Source organism: Eptesicus fuscus, chromosome 7 (assembly GCF_027574615.1).
Source record: "Eptesicus fuscus isolate TK198812 chromosome 7, DD_ASM_mEF_20220401, whole genome shotgun sequence".
In the NCBI taxonomy this organism is placed as follows: domain Eukaryota; kingdom Metazoa; phylum Chordata; class Mammalia; order Chiroptera; family Vespertilionidae; genus Eptesicus; species Eptesicus fuscus.
The window spans coordinates 57,947,435-57,958,478 of NC_072479.1; the positions used below are offsets into that span (position 1 = coordinate 57,947,435).

Below are 11,044 nucleotides of genomic sequence, written 5' to 3' on the forward strand. Positions count from 1 at the left end.
TGATGGCTGCACAATGTGAATGTACTTAATACTACCGCATTGTACATTTTAAATGGTTAAAATGATAAATTTTATATTATATATATTTTACCACAGTTTTCTTAAAAAGAGAGGGAAAAAAAATACCTAGAACATTTACTGTGCCCTTCCTATAGGCCAGAAACTGTACTGATGATAATTATAACTACCTGCCCTCAGGACCTTTAAAGTCTGCTGGGGGTGGTAGACAAGGAAACAGGTGAGGCACAGTATGACAAATCCAATGAAGTCAAACAGGCTTCTATAGACATACACAAGCAAGACACCTAATCTAGTTTGGAAAGGTCAGGGAAGGCTTCCGAGAGAAAGTGACATCTTAGCTAAAGCCTGAAGGAGAATTTGTGGAGTGGGGATGGCAGAAAAATGGATGTCAGTAAGAAGAAGTAGCATACACAAGGCACCACAGACAAGGGAGATCGAACAGTTCAGTGTAAGTGGACTTGAGACAATGAACAAACAGGTAAGCAGGTGCCACATCAAGAAGGTAAAGTCGTTACCATGGGAAGGAGTTTTTATTTTTATCCTGAAGGCAGTAAGAAGACTTCAAGTTATATTTCAGAAAGATCATTCTGGCTACAGTGTAGAGAATGGGGGGGGCGGGGGGTGGGGAAATGGGGCAGGGGAGAAGCAAGATCAGAGTGAAGAAGTAATTTAGTTGAGAGATAAGGATGGTTTGAACCAGGCAGCAGCATTAGGGATAATGTACCAAACAGTCTTGTCAACTAACTGAAGTGGGCGGTAAAGTAGAACAAAAATCCAGAAAGAGGCCCAGATTTCTGTTATGGGCAAATGAAAGGAGGCAGTAAAATTCATTGAGACGGGAAATAAAATATGATGTACAGCCCAGGTAAGATGATGACTTCACTTTTGAACATACTGAGTCTGAGTTGCTGTTATATCCAAAAAGAGACACTAAACGGGCAGTAGGTATGTGGTTCTGAAGTTCAAGGAAAAGATCTAACAACTGAAAGCAGAGAAGAAGCTTGATACAGAACTACAGCTAGACTCGGAGGACTGCCAGTCAGCTCTCTGCATGCTGCTCCACAGCTCATTTGGAATTAGCCAGAGGAGCAGTTCTGCACGGGCGGAGGGTGGGCGGCCCTTCCCGCAGGAGGAGAGAGAAGTGCCGCCAGATGGTAAGTTTACACCGTCCCCGCTCCCTGGGCCCCGCCTTCCTCCAGCGACAACTGCACGCTAGGCTGCCAACTTGCTCCTTTGTCACTTACAGATTTCATTTTGGAAAATCATACAACAGTTCTGGAAATTGAAATAAAAACAATTTTTATCAAACCTTAATTTTATTCATTTGAAACAAAAATTGCAGTCCTAGGTCCCTCTTAATAACATCAAAATCTGGCTCTCGCACCTACAAGTTCCTATGGCTCAGCCTCACCCTGGCGAACGTCATTCTTCTCATGGGCTTTCTACTTCATGAGGCTCTTTGCAAGTTTGTTCTTCCTAAGCTTCACACCCACCAAATTTTCCCAAAGCTGAGCTATTGGTGTCTGATTTTATATACCTGATCTCTTCCTAATCCATTTGAGATACATAGTCTTGGTTGATTTACATTATGTCTTCCTGCAGAAATGCTTTGAAGGGTCTGTTTATAGAATGTTTTGAAAGATGCCTACTATGGATATAAATGAAAGATTAACCATCATTTTTAAAAAAAGTCCATGATAAAGAACTCTATCAGAAGATATTTGTGAAGTACCTTCATTTTGAATTCTTGAATATTTTGACCTAAAAATGCTTTTAAATGAAGTCAAAACAATGATTATTATGATTTTAAATAGATCGGAAAGTGTCTCAGCAGCCCCAAATGAAGATAGGATTCCACCTTGTCTCTACAACTATCAAGCCTGCTCTTCTATTTATCAACATATAGCCCAACCAAGATGTCATCACACTTCCACCGTCCTGGCACTGCAAACTCACTACACACCAAGACTTTCCTCTATTTTGTCACCTATCCCCCACCACCAATTTTCCCCCCAAAATTTAACTGGCGTTCCACATTTCTTTTATTTCTTCCACAAGGCATAGGAGCCTTTTCCCTTTATAACCACACATTAAACTCTTTGTAGACTCTGGTTGTTGCTCCACATCTATTGTCATTCTCTTCACTAGTCTCCTGACTAAAAATAAAACACCTTTTTTTTTTTTTTAATATTCACCAAAGGATATGTGTTTACTGATTTTAGATAGAGGGGATGTGAGAGAAGGAGGCAGGGACAGACAGGGGTAGAGAGAGAGGGGAGGAGAAACATCGATCGGTTGCTTCTTGTTCATGCCCCAACCAGAGAATCGAACCCAAAACCTAGGCATGTGCCCTGACCAGGAATTGAACCTTTTGGTGTAGGGGACTGTGCTAGTTACACTACAATTTTTCTTGCTTTATAATTAGAAAAGATTTCATTTTTGTGACCTGTAGTTTTCTACTTCTCTTTGCTTCAATTCCAACATGCACATCAGATTTCACCCTCAATTTCCTGTAGGAATTGTAATATTCACAGTAACATTGAGACTCTCTTTATCACCTATTTGGTCCCCTCTCCTCCCATCCCCATACAATGGTCTAAAGAGAAAGTACATTTTGTCTTATTTTCTACTAATTGTTTCCATGTTTTCTGGAGCACTAAACTGTTGGCATAATGTTTAACTTCTAAAAAAAAAAAAAAGACATTTCAATTAGTAGGTGCTCATACCTAGGAAGGAGGACTAAAATATTTAGGAAGCTATATTTTATCTCAAGTATCTAAGACTGGCTTCTAGGTACCTCCCTAGAGCCTGGATGAGAAGTTCCCATTTTATACTTTCTCCCGTAAGCATTTACTGGGCATAGTGGAAACAGCAAAAATCCCTCCATATGCAGGAATATGGTTGGAGTGGAGGAAGTAGCTGTACATAGTAAAAAAAACTAATTCCTAATTGTAACTGAGAAAAAAGAAATCAACACATGTTATATTTGGATATAACATGTTCCTTCACAATTGGATATAGTAGTTAATCAGCTTAAGTTCACTGCTTCAGACCAGAAATCCGATGGTTTTTGGTTTTAAGCTCTGCCACTCTACTATATAATGACTATGAGACCTATTTAAATAACAAAGAAAGTACAGGGGTTAATAAAGTGTCTTAACATGTAGAACGTGCACAGTAAATATTAGCTCTTAACACCACTTGTATCATCAGTTTCATTTTTTTCCATTCCACTCAATCTTCATAAAATAAATAAAAATCCAAAACAATTCCTACAAATCACTGCATAAGTCCTACAAAACAAAACTGACATCATTGTAGAAATAAAATTTTATTGGGCAATTGGTGACACTAAACACTATAAATGTTCATTTTTCAATTGATACAAAAATCCAAGTGTAAAGGTAGTTAAGGGGTATCAATATATCATATATACAAAAGACAAATGCGGGCAAGTTATATGTAATCTCTATTACATTATAGAATACATACAGCCAGAGGCATGCTTGCCAAGTTGAACTGAGAAATAAAAATGATTTCACTCTTACAAGAGAAAGAGATGGTGGCAATGCTTGGTGGGCTTAGAACATATTTCACAACTGAGGATGAAGGTACGGACCACGTCAACATCGGTAACATCCCAGGGTCTTATTGCTTTGGTCTGCATATACGTTTTTCCATAGCATACAGAAATCGTAAGTTAAGTCACAATATTTGACCTTATCTTTGTCATCTTCAAAAATATGGCATTTGACTATAATGAGGATTATAAGGTTTCTGCTCTCCATGATCAGTAAGACCCTAGCCCATATGCTTCTATAAAGCTTGACAATTTCCAACCAAAATAATGGTTTTGGACAGCTGACATCATCTTTGCCATAGAGATTTTTTTTAAAATGAAGACATCAGATCAAGATCTCTACTACACCCCCTAAAGAGAAACAATCCTAGGCCAAGCCTAAGAAACTGATATTGTCACTGACCAGCAGGATGGCCCTTAATAAATTAATTCACCTACCCAAGTCTTGGTCTTATTTATAAAAGGAGGGAGGTGAGTGAAATGATTTATGGAGCCAGCTGTGTTGACTTTGGACAAATTATCTTACAGCATCTCCATTTCTTCATTTGATTCTTAAATGAGATGATACAGAAGTGGATCTCAATAAATAATGATGGTCATAATACTACCAATAATAGTAGTTAAATGAAGCATTTACAACATACTAGGCACAGTCCTAAGAGCTTTTCTATAATTATTTTGATCCTGCTAATAACCCTGTGAGGTAGTTATTGTTATTATCCCATATTATTGATGAGAAAACTGAAGCACAGAGAGGTTAAGCAACTTGCCCTAGATCACAGAGTGGGATTCGAGCTGTTTGGCTTCAGGATCTGTGTTCTGAACCATTTCACTATACTACTTCTTGTTATCAGCACTCTTTCCCCTTCTCTGCATCTCTTCTAAGATCCTTTCCAGCTCTATGAGTCCATAAATATTAATGAACTGCCCTGAACTCTGACAGCCTAAGCAAAGTTTGCTTCTCTAAGAGAATTTACCAAGGCTTTAAAACACATGAAGGCTTAGAACTTAGAAAACTGTTACCAGAACACATTCTCATCAGTCACTGTTTGTCAGTCATGTTGTAAAGTATATTCCTGCCCTGGATGGTAGAAAGCTGGACTAAAAATTTAAAATGTTTTTGTTTTCAATGAGTGAAAGTTCAAATGAAATCTTAGATGAAATGTCAATCTATAATAGAGGGAAAGCATCTCTGCCTGAAGTCTACCTCACTCCTCTCATGTCACCCCTGAAGACCGGAACAACTGGTCTCTATACTCTATATGTCAGGATAGTGCTAAAACTATTACACAAAATAATGACTACGTCTCTTTCAACTCCAGATTCGATGGACAACTCTTACAACAATGGATCTGGGACTATCTATATATATAAAAGCCTAAGTAACTGGTCGACTGATCGACTGGTCGCTATGACGTGCACTGACCACCAGGGGGCAGAAGCTCAATGCAGGAGCTGACCCCTGGTGGTCAGCGCACTCCCACAGTGGCACCGCTCAGCTGACTGATGGGCGCCAGACGCCGGGCTCAAGCAATCGGGGCCTGCTGGCCGGGGGGAGGGACCAGAGAGGTTGGCCGCTGACCCTGAGGAGGGAGCCAGCCTGAGGCCCCCCTGGGAAAGGGGCTGCGTCTGCTGCCAACCACCCCCAGTTCCCCGTCCCAGCCTGGGGGCCTGCCAGCTGGGGGGAGGGACCAGGAGGTTGGCCGGCAGGACCCATCGGTGATCGGGGCCTGCTGGCTGGGGGAAGCTCCTGCGTTGAGCATCTGCCCCCTGGTGGTCAGTGCGCAGTATAGAGACCAGTTGTTCCGGTCGTTCCGTCGTAATGGTCGCTTAGGCTTTTATATAGACAGATTGTCAGACATTTTATAAAAATTACCTTTAATCCCCACAACAACCTAATTAGGCAGTATTGACAGCTTCATTTTACAAGTGAGGAAACCGACTCCAAGCAAAAATATAAACTCCCAAGGTTAACATGGGAAGCAGCCTCCTGCCAAAGCTCCCATGCTTCCCCCTGTACCATGATGCTTCTGACAATGACTGAGGTCAAGCATTTGCCTACTCCAAAGATGAAATGTTCATGTCCAATAAAGACGAAAGCAGCTCTGCTGTGACTGGAGCAGGGAGTGAGCCTGACGTCCAACTCACTCCTCTCAGGTCACCCCCAGAAGACTTTTAATGACAACAGGAGAATTAACAGCTTGCATGGGGTTTTGCTATTCTGGCAACACACAGGTTGTTTCATTGGTCAAAAAAGACCCCCAAACTGGGTCAAATCATAGGGCATTCAAGCAGCATCGAGTGACAGAGCTCGGGCGTGGACGAGAGGTCTGGATACAGGCACCACAAGGTTTGCTCTTCACTTCCTGAGTCAATCACTAATGGCTAGACGCTTAGTCCCACCACACGGCAACTAGAAGATAACCTACTGACCAAACTCAGAAGCACTGCTCACACGTCTATGAGATGGTATGGGGGAAGAGAAGACGGGTCACCCAAGTAGCTGCTGTGGTACTGAGACCACATAAGCAGGGGACTGCAAACAGGAGAAACACATGTAGACAGCTCTGAGGTACAGCTTCAACCAGGGAGACAATAAAATCATCTTCCTCAAAGAGTTACTACGAGGGCCAGATGACAGGGTATCTGTCAGAGCTCTCAAAGTGTAAATGCAATAACACACAGTGCCTGGCTATGAATTACTAGGAAGTCACAGCAGCAAACAATACATTGTGTTCAGCCATGATAAAAATCAAGGCAGATCTCACATTAAAAGAAGAAAAATCGTATGATCATCTCAATAGATGACAAAAAGCATTTGACAAAATTCAACACCCATTCAATCTAACAAAGAGGGAATATGCAATTGACCATCATGCCGTCACAAAGATGGCAGCACCCATAGCCACAAGATGGCGGCACCAGTCCCCTCAAACCCATGTCAGCTGCCCAGCCACCTAGGGCCGGCCCGAGGGGCAGGCAAGCCTCAGATGGCGGCTGCTCAGCCACCCAGGGCCACCCGAGGCTCAGGTAACCAGGGCCGGCCGAGGCTTGCACTGCCGGCAGTGGCAGCAGCAGAGGTGTGATGCGGGCATTGCCTTCTCCTGATCGCCGGGTTGCCTCCCGCACCTGAGGGCTCACAGACTGTGAGACGGGGTAGGCCCGGCTGAGGGAGCCCCCCCTCCAGTGCATGAATATTCATGCACCGGGCCTCTAGTTTATGATTAAAAACTCTCAACAAAGTGGATATAAAGGGAACATACTCCAACATAATAAAGGCAAAACCAGGGTAGATCTTACCTGAACAAGACTTCAGACTTGCTAAGAATCTTAAGAGAGTGAACTGACAGAGTGACAAACTCTGCAAACAGCTGCCAAGGCTACAAATGAATGCCACCGCATATTTGTGTAGCGCTTTAACATTTACAGAGCATTCTCTTATCCTTTACCTCATCTCATCCTCGCTTGTGAGGTTAGAGGAGCAAATATTGCTCGATCCAACCTCACAGCAAAGGTATTTGGGGTTAAAGAGGTTAACTGACTTACTTGGCATCAAACAGCCAGTGACACAGGGACAAAATATTAAATGGTCCTTGTCCATTTTCGAAGGAGGGAGAATTCCTTTCCTGTTGAGACTAACTATGTTCCTTAAGCTGACCAGAAAAATGTGTAAGGGAAAACTCTCTAAATAATAATAATATTGATTATGGTGGTGATAACAAGGAGGCCAAGAAGGAAAACTCTGAGACTATGGCTGATGCTGGAGAGCGTGGCCCGAGACAGCTGTCAATCAGACTGGGAAGTCTGAGGGCAGAAGATGAAGGAGACAGAAAAAGGAGACAGGTGCCTAATAATACTTTTTAGGAGGTCTAGTGGTTTAAAGTCCAATACATCCTGCTAGTATCTTCAAGAATCCTCCAGGAAAGGTCTACATTGCTCGTTAAGTCTTTTGGAATTGAATTTGAGTGTGTTTTGTTGCTGTTCTGTTTTGTTTTTACCGTGCCTTAAGACAAAAGCAGGGTAGCTTACAAAAGCAGGTAGTTACATCTGAGTTACACCATTAACCCTTTGCACTCGCTTGCTTTTTTCTCGAGCTGCTACCGATGCTAACCGTGTCGAGTCACACTCGACATCCGAGTGCAAAAGGTTAAGTGGCAGAGTGTAGGCTGGGATTTATTGTTTCTGCTTTCTGCCCTAGTGCTTTTCTATGATAACTCACTGCCTCTAAGCACGTGTGGACATAATGTAGACAGAGTCTTTCCAGAAGCATCCATAAACACCACCAGCAATGCCTGTATGAGACATCACCTCTAAATGGAAAGCACAGCAACATGCATCCCAATACTGTTAATAATACTTACACATCCACTTTCCAACTGGAGTCCCACTGCCACCCCCATGACAGGCTCACAGAGGTTAAGTGACTTGCTCAGGGTCACACACAGTAAGTACCAGAGCTAGGACTTGAACTCAGGATGTGACGCTTCATCCAGTGTGCTTCTCTGTAGTGTGTTGTTCTCATTCGGGAAAAGAACGTTATAATGGGACAAGCACAGTGGTAGCACGATGAGAAATACAGTTATAATCTCACTTGTAATGTACTAACAAAACTTAATCTCACACTTTTCCTTGAGATGTTCAGATTCTCCCTCTCATCTATTCAGAGAAAATGAGGCCGACAAAAGATCCTATATGAAAAATTAAAGCAGAAAAGTGTTTATGATTGTTATGGTACCTTAACGCTTGTTAACCACCTCACTGATGACAAATGAATTTGACTAATCCTCAAAGCTGGCAGAACCCAGGCAACTTCAGGGGCAGTGCAGCAATTCCACACTGGCGGATGAAACTGCAAACTGGTATGAAATCTGGTTTGATGGCCATGGATCCCTTCTGCTCAAAAACTCTCTACTGCTTTTTGATTAAAATTTCAAATCCTTAAATGAGCACGCAGGGCCCTTTTCAGCCTATTAATAGACATCCTCTGCTTGTATTTTATGCTCCATAGAACCATTCCTCATTCCTACTGTATTTTTCCATTCCAACACCTTTGGTTGTGCCATTCCTTTTGCCTAGAATGCTATCTTATCACTCCTTACTTGGGATAGCTATTCATATTCCCCCTAGTCAAAAACAATCTGGACCTCCCCTTAGTATTTTATATTATTCCTAAAACACTACTTTAAATTACAGTTTTATGTTTCTGCTTCCTTTTCCCTCCCTCATTAAAAGAGCCTCAAGGGTAAATCATGCTTATTAATTATTGCATCCTCCAAATGCCTTGCCGTGTTCACAAAGAGGAATACAGTAGACCATTAGATAATTGTTTGTGGCTTTAGTGAAAGATTGATATGGTCTTCAGTACACAACAAAAACATACTGGGAAGCAAATTGACTCTAAATACTTGTTTGAGATCTTCAATATCCAAGAGAATCAGGGCTCAAATCAACTATATAACTAAATTTCTGTTAATCACCTTTCCACATACCCATAGTCTAAGATCTTTGTGATAAAAGTTAGTGAGGATTTGGGGATATGACATTTGTTGTCAATAAAATGGAGTATCCTCCTTGGGCTACAGTTGTCATGCCTTCATTCAGACCACCAGATAGAAGATGGTAATAATTTCAACAGTCAGGCCTAATAGATTGACTTCTTCTTGATATAGGAATGCAATAGGTTGAAACATTCTATAAAAACTATGTTATTAAACAACTAGAGGCCCGGTGCATGAAAATTCATGCACTGGAGGGGGGCGTCCCTCAGCCCGGCCTGCCCCCTCTCATAGTCTGGGACCCCTCAGGGGCGGGAGGCGACCGGGTGATCAGGGGAAGACGATGCCCCCATCACACCTCTGCTGCTGCCACTGAAGGCAGCGCAAGCCTTGACCAGCCCTGGTTACCTGAGCCTCGGGTGGCCCTGGGCGGCTGGGCAGCCGCCATCCGAGGCTTGCCTGCACCTCGGGCCAGCCCTGGGCAGCTAGGGGGTTGAGGGGACTGGGGGACTCCAGAGGCAGGTGCACGGAGCGGCCAGACCTGCCTGGGGGTGGGCCCGGCTGTGCCGCCTGCCTGCCGCCCCAGTAGGGCTGAGGGGACTGGGCACCGCCATCTTTGAGTGCGTGGCAGTCAATTAGCATATTCCCTCATTGGCTGTGGGCGCCGCCATCTTTGTGAGGGTGTGATGGTCAATTAGCATATTCCCTCTTTATTAGATAAGATGACTACTTGGGATAGTTCCCTTGGGGAAAGGAAGTGAGTGAGTAGGAGATATTGGGTGGTAGGCTACATAGGTGTGTTCACTGAAAATTTAGCAAAGTGTACAGTAATGATTTCTGCATTTTTCTATATGCATGTTCTAGTTAAATAAGATGTTTTTTTAAAAATGAATACTGATATTTTGATGTAGTCCCATTTGTTTATTTTCTCCTTTTTTGGGCCTTGCCCTAGGAGATGTATCAGCAAACATATTGCTACGAGATTTTGCTGCCTATGTTTTCTTCTAGGTTTTTTATGGTTTCACGACTTACATTTATTTAAGTCTTTTATCCACTTTGAGTTTATACTTGTGTATGGTGTAAATTGGTGGTCTTGTTTCATTTAATTTCATGTACTTTTCCAATTTTCCCAACACCATTTATTGAAGAGACTGTCTTTTCTCTATTGTATGGTCTTACCTCCTTTGTCAAATATTAATCGAGGATAATGGCTTGGGTCCATTTCTGGGGTCTCTGTTCTGTTCCATTGATCTATATGCCTGTTCTTGTGCCAGTACCAGGCTGTTTTGATTACAGTGGCTTTGTACTATAACTTGATATCTGGTATTGTGATCCCTCCAACAACTTTGTTGTTCTTGTTCTTCTTTCTTTCTTTTCTTCTCCTTTTTCTTTCTTTTCTCCCTTCTCCCTTCTCCCTTCTCCCTTCTCCCTTCTCCTTCTTCTTCGGTGAAGAATGCTTCACATGGGAGATCTGACGGTGTCCTACTCTATGTACCACTAAGATATCCTTCATGCCTTACTACCAAACTTCCCTGAGAAACCACCCCTTCCTTTGCCCTCAGCAATCTCTGAAATCCTATGGGAAGGCCCAGAGGCATTACATCCAAGGCTTCTATGTGGGATGGTTGATCTTGAGCCTGCAGGGAGCAAGCTGGCTCCAGACTTCTCCAAGTCCACATTTCTTTGCCTCCAATTCTTACGTGTTTGTTCTTCTTTTTTAAAATCACTATGGCTATTTGGGTGTTTTTTTGTTTGTTTGTTTGTTTTTTTTGGTTCCCTATAAATTTTTGGAGTATTTGTTCTAGATCTGTGAAATATGCCATTGATATTTTAATATGGATTGCACTAAATCTATAGATTGCTTTGGGTTGTACGGACATTTTAATGGTGTTAATTCTACCAACCCATGAACATGATCTACTCTTCCACTTGTTTACATCTTCTTCTA

General features: G+C 42.4%; 1 non-coding gene across 1 annotated transcript; it reads right to left on the reverse strand.

Annotated features, from left to right (window-relative positions):
- Positions 1-10,708: 10,708 nt before the first annotated feature.
- LOC114231318 (small nucleolar RNA SNORA38) lies at positions 10,709-10,841 on the reverse strand. The gene has a single exon (XR_003617271.1). It is a non-coding gene; the product is annotated as a small nucleolar RNA SNORA38 (small nucleolar RNA).
- Positions 10,842-11,044: the final 203 nt, after the last annotated feature.